The sequence below is a fragment of the Mus musculus genome, chromosome 16, assembly GCF_000001635.26.
Source record: "Mus musculus strain C57BL/6J chromosome 16, GRCm38.p6 C57BL/6J".
Classification (NCBI taxonomy): Eukaryota; Metazoa; Chordata; class Mammalia; order Rodentia; family Muridae; genus Mus; species Mus musculus.
In genome coordinates, this window is record NC_000082.6 from 44795196 (window position 1) to 44805829 (window position 10634).

General features: G+C 41.4%; 2 pseudogenes; both read right to left on the reverse strand.

Moving 5' to 3' along the window:
• Gm5063 (predicted gene 5063) lies at positions 5004–6560 on the reverse strand (annotated as a pseudogene).
• Gm19142 (predicted gene, 19142) lies at positions 8921–10311 on the reverse strand (annotated as a pseudogene).

The following is a 10634-nucleotide window of genomic DNA, read 5'->3' on the forward strand; positions in this document are numbered from 1 at the left end:
TTCCCCTGTACTGGGGCATATAAAGTTTGCGTGTCCAATGGGCCTCTCTTTCCAGTGATGGCCAACTAGGCCATCTTTTGATACATATGCAGCTAGAGTCAAGAGCTCCGGGTACTCGTTAGTTCATAATGTTGTTCCACCTATAGGGTTGCAGATCCCTTTAGCTCCTTGGGTACTTTCTCTAGCTCCTCCATTGGGAGCCCTGTGATCCATCCATTAGCTGACTGTGAGCATCCACTTCTGCGTTTGCTAGGCCCCGGCATAGTCTCACAAGAGACAGCTACATCTGGGTCCTTTCGATAAAATCTTGCTAGTGTATGCAATGGTGTCAGCGTTTGGATGCTGATTATGGGGTGGATCCCTGGATATGGCAGTCTCTACATGGTCCATCCTTTCATCTCAGCTCCAAACTTTGTCTTTGTAACTCCTTCCAAGGTTGTTTTGTTCCCACTTCTAAGGAGGGGCATAGTGTCCACACTTCAGTCTTAATTTTTCTTGAGTTTCATGTGTTTAGGAAATTGTATCTTATATCTTGGGTATCCTAGGTTTTGGGCTAATATCCACTTATCAGTGAGTACATATTGTGTGAGTTCCTTTGTGAATATGTTACCTCACTCAGGATGATGCCCTCCAGGTCCATCCATTTGGCTAGGAATTTCATAAATTCATTCTTTTTAATAGCTGAGTAGTACTCCATTGTGTAGATTTACCACATTTTCTGTATCCATTCCTCTGTTGAGGGGCATCTGGGTTCTTTTCAGCTTCTGGCTATTATAAATAAGGCTGCTATGCACATAGTGGAGCATGTGTCCTTCTTACCAGTTGGGGCATCTTCTGGATATATGCCCAGGAGAGGTATTGCTGGATCCTCTGGTAGTACTATGTCCAATTTTCTGAGGAACCGCCAGACTGATTTCCAGAGTGGTTGTACAAGCCTGCAATCCCACCAACAATGGAGGAGTGTTCCTCTTTCTCCACATCCTCGCCAGCATCTGCTGTCACCTGAATTTTTGATCTTAGCCATTCTGACTGGTGTGAGGTGGAATCTCAGGGTTGTTTTGATTTGCATTTCCCTGATGATTAAGGATGTTGAACATTTTTTCAGGTGCTTCTCTGCCATTCAGTATTCCTCAGGTGAGAATTCTTTGTTCAGTTCTGAGCCCCATTTATTAATGGGGTTATTTGATTTTCTGAAGTCCACCTTCTTGAGTTCTTTATATATGTTGGATATTAGTCCCCTATCTGATTTAGGATAGGTAAAGATCCTTTCCCAATCTGTTGGTGGTCTTTTTGTCTTATTGACGGTGTCTTTTGCCTTGCAGAAACTTTGGAGTTTCATTAGGTCCCATTTGTCAATTCTCGATCTTACAGCACAAGCCATTGCTGTTCCCCTGTGCCCATATCTTCGCATTTTTATTATTAATAGATCAGTCAAGCTGTCAGTTTACATTTTCTCCAATTGTGTTTGAATGTGCCTTTCTTCATATTCTTATTATTATTCTTATTCTTATTCTTATATTTTTATATTCTTACTTTCACATTTATACTTTCCATGTTTAATTAACCAGATGGGTGATATGTCTTACATTTATGATATTGACTCAATTATTTAATGGAACTGGACTCATATCTTTGTCAACATGAGAGAGACAGGAAGCATTTGTAATGACAGTATTTTCAACTCTTTGTATTGCTACAAAAGTGCTGCCATATCATGCACAACAGTTTTATGGACATTATGAATTGTGCATTTTTTTTAATTTTTAATTTTTTTTTGGTTTTTTGAGACAGGGTTTTTCTGTGTATCCCTGGCTGTCCTGGAACTCACTCTGTAGACCAGGCTGGCCTTGAACTCAGAAATTCACCTGCCTCTGCCTCCCAAGTGCTGGGATTAAAGGCGTGCGCCACCATGCCCGGCTTGAATTGTGCATTTTAAAAATTCTATTCTGATGTAATTATCAAAGAACAACTGTCTTTGAACTATATGTGTAGGTGGGAGAACTTGGAGAACTTTACATGCTAAAAGGATGGTAATGGGTTGAAAGTAACTTTTCCCTCCATTGTTCTTTGGATGGAAATATTGGGAGTACATATATTGGTAACTTTTAGCATATATATTTTCATTGTTAAAAATAAGCCTGTTCTCTTTATATCAGAAAAACTATTAAAATAGATTTATTCATCTTATTTTGTTTGCTTTGTTATTTTGAGATGAGGAGTTGATTTCTAAGGTAGTTCTACAATCACTCTAGAGCCCAGTCTGGCCTCCCAATGGCTATGGTTACAAATGTATGGAAGGATACTTGCACAAGTATTTTCATTATGATGTAATGATAGAATTAAACCAAGACCCATTCACTCTTCACATGTCCCAACTGAGACATTTAAGGCAATTATTTTGTCTACTAAAATATTTTTCTTTCCATTTGGGAAAATTACCTCTTTTTCTTCTTCCTATTCCTTCCACCCTACCCCACTACTTTGAAAGTTATGCATTATAACATATATGTATTCATGGCTAGGTTTTTGTGGTGGATTAAATAGGTTTGGTCCCCATATAAATTCATGTGTTTTACTGTTTGTCCATAGGGAATAGAACTATTAGAAAGTGTGGCCTTGTAGGTGTAGATGTGGCTTTGTTGGAGGAAGTGGGTGTAGGCTTTGAGGGTTCCTATGCTCAGATTCCATCCAGTTTGTGAATGCTAGTCCCCTCCTGGCTGCCTTCAGAGGGGCGTCTCCTCTTGGCTGCCTTTGGGTCAAGATGTAGGTCTCTCAGCTTCTCCAGCACCACATCTGCCTAGACTCAGCCACGCTTCCCTTCATGTTGATAATAGACTGACTGTCTGAAATTATAAGCCAGCTCCCACTACATGTCTACCTTTATAAGAGTTACTTTGGCCATGTTGTTCTTTCACATCTATGAAACCATATGTGGTGTTTTGAATATGCTTGGCCCATGGGAAGTGGCTCTATTAGAAGATGTGACCTTGTTGGAGGAAGTGCTGTGGGGTTGATTTTGAGGCCAGCACTGGTACCTGGGGACTCTAGATTGGCTTTTCTGCCCTGGGCACTTTCCTGTATCAGACAAACGGGGAAACTAACCTGGCCATATTGGCTCTACTTAAGATACCACAACCAGAGAAACTCAGTAGCATCTACTAACAATTGTTTACAATTTGAAGGCTAATCCATTTTACCCAGAGTTAACTACTGCACACAGGCAAGCATGGTGCTAGAAGTATTTTCCAATCAAGTGGGGACTAAGCAAGCATGAGCCTTTAGGGTTAATGCACATGCAAACCCACTACTGGCACACCTGTAATCTCAGCTTCTGGCAGATTGAAAGATTCACACCCTTGGTAGGCTAAAAGCCAGTTTGAGCTTATATCCTGTTAAAACCAAACCAAACCTGCAGCAGGAATTCCGTATCCCGTCCCGCAAGATAATGATTATGGTTAAGTAGGCTCAGGTCTACTACAGTAATTGATAGGGATCTGTGAGTGGTACCCACAGGAGATCTAGTCTCTTTTTAAGAGTCATCTTTCAGATGCAACCATATATCTTTACAAAGTGTCCCATCAGCACCCTTGTCTCCCAGACTCTTCAACAGCAGCCAGCTCTCCATTCCCTTTGTGTATTGGATGAAGTGTGTATTTCTTGGCTTTCCCTGACTCCTGTTATCTCATGTGCCTTTCTCATCCAGCCCCACAAAATTGCTCTCCTAGTCTTAGTTTAAATTTGATTTTTGTGTAAGCTTGTACCAAACAGCTCTCCAGTCATCTCAAAATATGGCTATCTCAAAGATTCTACTCTAAAAAATGTTTATCTTGGATAACCCAAACTAGGCCATTTATATTGTACCTATGGGAGATGGTATATCCCCCTCCAGGCATCCCTCCCAAAATCTGTCTCCTCATCCCTCCCTTCTCCTTTGATCCAGTGGGTGTACACTTGAGTATCCCCCAACTTGGCACATCAAATCTTTGTGAAGCTAGGCACATCCTCTCCCACTGAAGCCAGACCAGGCATCCCAGCTAGAAGAACATATCCCATGTACAGGCAACAGCTTTTGGTATAGTCCCCACTCCAGTTGTTTGGGACCCACATGAAGACCAAGCTGAACTCCTGCTACATATATGTGGGAAAGCCTAGGTCAAGCCTATGTGTGTTCTTTGCTTGGTATTTCAGTCTTTGAGAGCCCTGAGGGTCCATGTTAGTTGACTCTGTTTGCCTTCCTGTAGAGTTCTTGTCTCCTTAGAGGCTGCAATCCTTTCTCTTGTTTTTCAATAAGAGTCTCTATGCTCCATTCACTGTTTGGCCATGGGAGTCTGCGTTTTTCTGAGTCAGCTGCTGGGTGGAGCCTCTCAGAGTCAGCCATGCTAGACTCCTGTCTGCAAGCATAACAGAGTATCACTAATACTGTCAGGGATGGGTGCTTGCTCATGGGATGCATCTCAAGTTGGGTCAGTTATTGGTTGGCCATTCCCTCAGTCTCTGCTCTATCCCCACATCCCTGAATTTCTTGTAGAGAGGACAAATTTGGCATTGAAAGTTTTGTGGGTGGGTTTGTGTCTCTATTGTTCCATTGGGGTTCCTGGATAGCCACAGGTGGTGGCCTCTTTAAGTTTCATACCCCAATGCTGTGGTCACAGCTAAGTACAGTGCCCTTGATCTTTGGGGTGCCTTCCTTATTCCAGGACTCTGTCTCATCCTGGAGATGATCCCCTACCTCCCCTCCCCTGTCAGTTATAGATTTCCCTTCATCTGCCTGGCCATCTGGCAATCCCTGCTGTCCCTGTCTTTACTGTACTTTTAGTATAAGGTCTCTTACAGAACCTGGAGCTTTCTTTTGGGGTAGATGGGCTCGTGAGCAAGCTATAGGGACCCACTCATCCTTACTTACTTCTGTATTGCAATTACAAGTGTACAAAACTGAATTTATTTATTTTTTAAAACCTGGTTGTTGGGAATCTTTTTTTTTCACTGTTCATTGTTTATTTGGTGTTTTCATTGGCATGACACTTGAGTGGTTGGTTTCATTGTCTATATGCAGATCTTACATTTCACATAATATTGCAATGTACACTACAGATACATACAATACATAAGATATCCTATAGAACATTTACATCCAAGATATGTATAATGGACTTACACACTGGAGCCAGGTTATGACTAACTGGGAACTTACTGGCCTAGAAATGTTTGGTGAAGTTGTGCAGGGCAGTAATGCAGCAGGGTAATTGAAGCCTCACAGTAGGCAGACTGTCTCAGAGACAGTGGGACTGTCACACTAAGCAGGTTATCACTACACAAGTACCACTTGGGAGCAGGGCAGAGTTGTGGGAACTGAGCTATTTCCCCAAACCACCTCAACACCATTGTACTAACCACAGCTCAGAAGAGAAGGGTGTGGTCTCCATAGAAATCCTGCTGCAGCCTGGACAGTGATGTGCTAGGACACTGGGAAGACTTTAAAACTGCACTCCTTCTGGATTCCCCAGAGGGTGTCTGCACTCTTCCTCAGGTGGGCCTCTTCCTCAGGAGTCAGTGTCACTTCACAATATCCAAGATTCCATTTTGTCCCAAGATACATGGGACACTGAAGAAGACATCATCCTTGAATCCATAGAGACCCTTAATCATGGTGGAAATGGGATGCACCCACCTAATGTACTTCATTATGCTCTTGGCCAAGTCTGCCACAGAGAGGCCAATGGCCTAGGAGGTGTAGTAACCTCTCAGCTTGATCACCTCACATGCACTGTCCACCACCTACTTGTGAACCTCCTTCCACTGCCCAGTTCTGGGTTCAGAGACTTCAGGGAGATGTTGGCAACATTCACACCACTCCACACAGGCACACTGGAGTTGCCATGTTCTCCCAGGACCGAGCCATGACAGTTCAGCAGGTGAACCTCTAGCCTTTCTCCCATCAGGTGACAGAACTGAGCTGAATCTGATTGCAACCACTTCCAATAACTTGGCTTTTGGGAGAGCCACTGATTTTCTAAGCCACATACGTCAAGATATCCACTGGATTTGAGACAATCAGCAGCTTGCAGTGTGGACTGTACTTCACTTCGTTTGGAATGATGAACTTGAAGATATTCACGTTTTACTGGACCAGATTGAGTCGGCCCTCTCTCTCTTGCTGACAGGCCCCTGCTGTGATAATGCCCAGCTTGGAGTTTGCAGTCACACAATAGTATTTACTGGAGACAATTTTTGGTGTTTTAAGGAAGAGGCTGCCATGCAGGAGATCCATCATCTCCCCCTTTAGCTTGTCTTCCATGACATCAACAAGAGTAAGCTCATCTCCCAAGTCCTTTGTTAAGATACAGATGTGACAAGCCATGCCAATATTTCCAACCACAACAACTGTAATCTTCTTCAGGGGGCCCTGTTCTACCTCAAGAAGATTCACAATCAGCTGGTCCTTGAGGGTTGCCATCTTGGACTTTGAATCTTTTGAGATCACTAGTGTGGGGGTTGGGGGGACAAAGGGTGAGCAGGAGCAACAGTAGCATGACCTGGGATAGGCAACAGTGGCTCCATCAGTGGTTGTTGGGAATCTTAACTCAGGTCTTTTTGCTTGCATGGTAAACATTTTACCAATGAAGTCATCTCCTCATTCCCAATTTTTATCCTTTTAATATGTTTTGGGTAAAAATATGTTTGAATAGTGTTCCTTAATATAGATGATGTATGGATATTGTTAATCATTTCTTCTGTCCTATGTCAGTTAACATTTTTAATTTGAACCAGTAGCTATTGGTCATACTCTCTTGCCCTTCTGTCTCATGAAAATAGTGATGCTAAAGACATGGGAAACAGGCTTTAGAGAGAAGTCTTCTATTGCAAAGGTCTACAGAAGATAGTAATGAGACAATAGGAGTGAATGTCACTGACTACTGAATGATGTGGACCTCCAGACTGGCCCTTCCAGTTACTCATGGTATTACATGTGTATTCTTGTAATGCTTGCTAGATTTTCCAATGTAGCAATCACCTTCTCATATTACATGAAGCACTTCACTGGAAGAGCTGTAAACCAATCCAGTTCAGGCTTGAAAACATTTTTTCCCTAAGATTCCTTGAAGAATCCTTTGCTTTCCTCCAATTTTTTTAATACCCCACACCACCCATCATAACACATTAAAAATACGAATGTTGGTATTTACAGAACACTTACGACATGTTAGAAGCTGTGTGTTCTATATGTATTAATTCATTTACCTTCCATATTCCAAGAAAGACAATTAGTCTCAATTTACAAGAAGAAAACAAAGGTATAGAGAGTATAAATATCATTTCTTATTTCTTAGATGCATTGTCTTAGGGTTTCATTGCTGTGAAGAGGCACCATGACCACAGCAACTCTTATAAATGAAAACATTTAATTGGGCTTGCTTACATTTTCAGAGAATTTGTCCATTTATCATTGTAGGAAACATGTACAGTGTATATGCAGACATGGTGCCAGAGGAGACTAGAGTTTTACATCTTGATCCACAAGTATCAGGAGACTTATGTATCTCACTGGGTGTAGCTTGAGCATATAAAAGACTGCAAATCCTGTCTATCATGTTTAACAAGCCCTGCTTTTATCTACAAAGATTTTTCATGCACAGTATACACAGTTCAATTCTCTGCTTCTGAGGGAGTTAACCAACCCTGTAAAAAAGTTTCTTTTCAGAACCACTATTTAGAATGCGTGGTTAACCAGCTCTGCTGGTTACACATGAAACCACATCTGAAGACCATTCAAAAGTGATTACTACAAAAAAGGTACAGACAGTGATGATTAACCTTGGTCAGCAGAAATAAAAATTTTAGGGTACCTACAACAGCACTTAGCTGCAACACTGCAATAAAATTTAAATGAAAAGAAAATATTTCAAGAAAATATTTCAGAATACTATTGTTGAGAGCCTTAATTCAAAGATGGCAAGAAAAATTACTTAGAACAGATATTTTAAAAAGAAGAACTTTATTCTTTACTAAGATACCATGCGAGAAGTTACAAAGGATTTTTGTTGGAACACTTTGGAAAATAGAGTAGCTCTAGTTTACTACTTGCACTGCAGAGAAAATTGTTAAAGAAATTCATATCAAAGTCCAAGTATTAGGTCAATGTCCCATATTTGACTCCACGGTTTTTATAGTAAGATCTTCTGCAATAGAATCTGCTCCTATATGCCAAGAGATTTAAGACTGCCTGATTTCCCTTCCCATTACTCCACTGCAAGCTTCAGGTTCAATCCCACATAGCAAGTCAATCCGTCTTCATTGTAGCAGGGCAGGACTGACCTTAATCCCCTTTCCTCCTTATTCTTTGTTGTTGTTGTTGTTGGGCACCTCCTCTTGGTACCATGAATGCTTCTTGCTGATCCAGAGCCTCCCCTTTGTGAATAACTGGCTCTACCATGGAGAGGGGTAGCCCTATAACCTCTGGATGGAGCAGCACCCTTTGTTCCTTTATGACCCCTTCTTATAGCTCCAACTTGAAACTCTTCATAATCATAGTATAGATGATCATATTCAACATGATAGTTATGGTAACTACAGAAGTGGATGCTCACAGTCATCTATAGAATGGAACACAGGGCCTCCAATGGAGGAACTAGAGAAAGAACCCAAGGAGCTGAAGGGGTCTGCAACCCTATAGGTGGAACAACAATATGAACTAACCAGTATCCCCAGAGCTCATGTCTCTAGCTGCATATGTAGCAGAAGATGGCCTAGTTGGCCATCACTGGGAAGAGAGGCCACTAGGTCTTGCAAACTTTATATGCCCCAGTACAGGGGAATTCCAGGGCCAAGAAGTGGGAGTCGGGGGTGGGGGAGTAGGGAGGGTAGAGGGTATACAGACCTTTCGGGAGGGCACTTGAAATGTAAATAAAGAAAATATCTAATAAAAATAATTTTCATATTCATAATAGTCTGGAGGATATCCATAGCCACCTCTACCTCCATGCTCTTGACCTCTTGTTGGGGAGAGATCATATGATAGGATCCATAACAGTAGTAATTGTCATACATTTGATTCTTTGCTGCTTGCTTCTGAGCTTTATTCTTTTCCCTTCTGATATAGAGGCTCAGCATATACAAGTTCAATATTCTTTTCTCTCCAAGTATTTAGCACTCATTCTTCCATAGCCTTGAGAGTCGCACTTCCAAATCACTGAAAGCACAATCTTTTAGCTTCTTCACTTGTTCCAGTTCCCCAAGCTGAATAAACAACTTTTCTAAAATTTCTTCTGTTAAATTATTTTCAAGGTAGTATAAAATAGCACTTTTACCTGTGCCATAACTTCAGGATCAGGATCTTCAAAAGAAACAACCAATTCAACAATATCAACATCATCCCAGACTTTGATTTTATCACTCATTAACCAACACCTTAACTTGGCAGCTGTTTTGTGATCTTTATATTGAAGGACGCAAAAGCCTCTTTTTCTTTCTTTCTTTTTTTTCTTATCATCTAGTTGGGAGTATAAAATGAGGGCCGTGAGACCTTGAGTTGCTTTACTAAGTTCTTCAAGAATATGTCTTGTTTTTACTCTTAAAAACAGAGCCCCCGCCTCCCTGTTGTTGACAACTGAGATGCAGACACCAATGTGCTTTCCAGAATGAATTTTATGATTATTATATAGTTTAACAGCCTCTTCTGTTTCTTCTTTTGTATAAAAAGTAACAAAGACACACCCTCCAATGAGCCCAGTGAGGGGATCCACCATTTAATGAAGATCTCATATAGGTCCAGCTTTCTAAAATAATGCAACAGGCCCATCCTCAAACAGATCTCTAGGAATCTTCCCCACAAATACCTCAGTGCCAACAGAAAGCTGCTGACCTGAATAAACTGAATCTGATGGTGGTCCCTCATACTTCCTCTGTCCTGTAGTCACATCAAGTGTGAAGCCTGTTCTTCACAAGAGTAACTTAATCTTTGTCTCATCTGGTCCTTTACTAGAGTCCACTAGCTTGGTCTCTGTTTCTCTCACCACTTACAAGTTTTCATGACTTCACATAAAAAGGGCACTTTTGTTCGGATCATGAGAAAGATCACTGTCTTTAAAGTGTTGAAGCACTGTTATTGCACTATCTCCACCGAACTATTTTAAAGCTTTGATAGCTCTTTCATTTAAATCATGTGCAACTAGCTTATCAGTGTAAAATTCATCTAGATTTCCAACAACTTTTTGTGGTTAACAAGCATCAAGAAGTGTCTGAAAATTTTATAAATGGATAAATAGTATCCATGGGCTCCTCAGTATGAGTTCCATTAACATGTTCTGTAGTCATGTTTCTAGGGTTTTTGCAGGCTGTGGTCTAGGAGTCCCATCCTATGGTGTTGGGTGGTGGGGAAACATGCTCACTGCTCCCTGTCTCTAGGACAAGTGGGGGTGTTGTAAAATGGGAGCAGAAGCTCATACTGTTGGTAGTAAACTCCTCATGCAATCTCTTATCTGCCCCTGGACTTGTGAAGATTCTAGGCCCCAGTATAGGGGAATGCCAGGGCCAGGAAGTGGGAGTGAGTGGTTTGGGGAACTGGGGGAATGGAAATGGTATAGGGCATTTTTGGAGAAGAATCTAGGAAAGGAGATAACATTTGAAATGTAAATGAA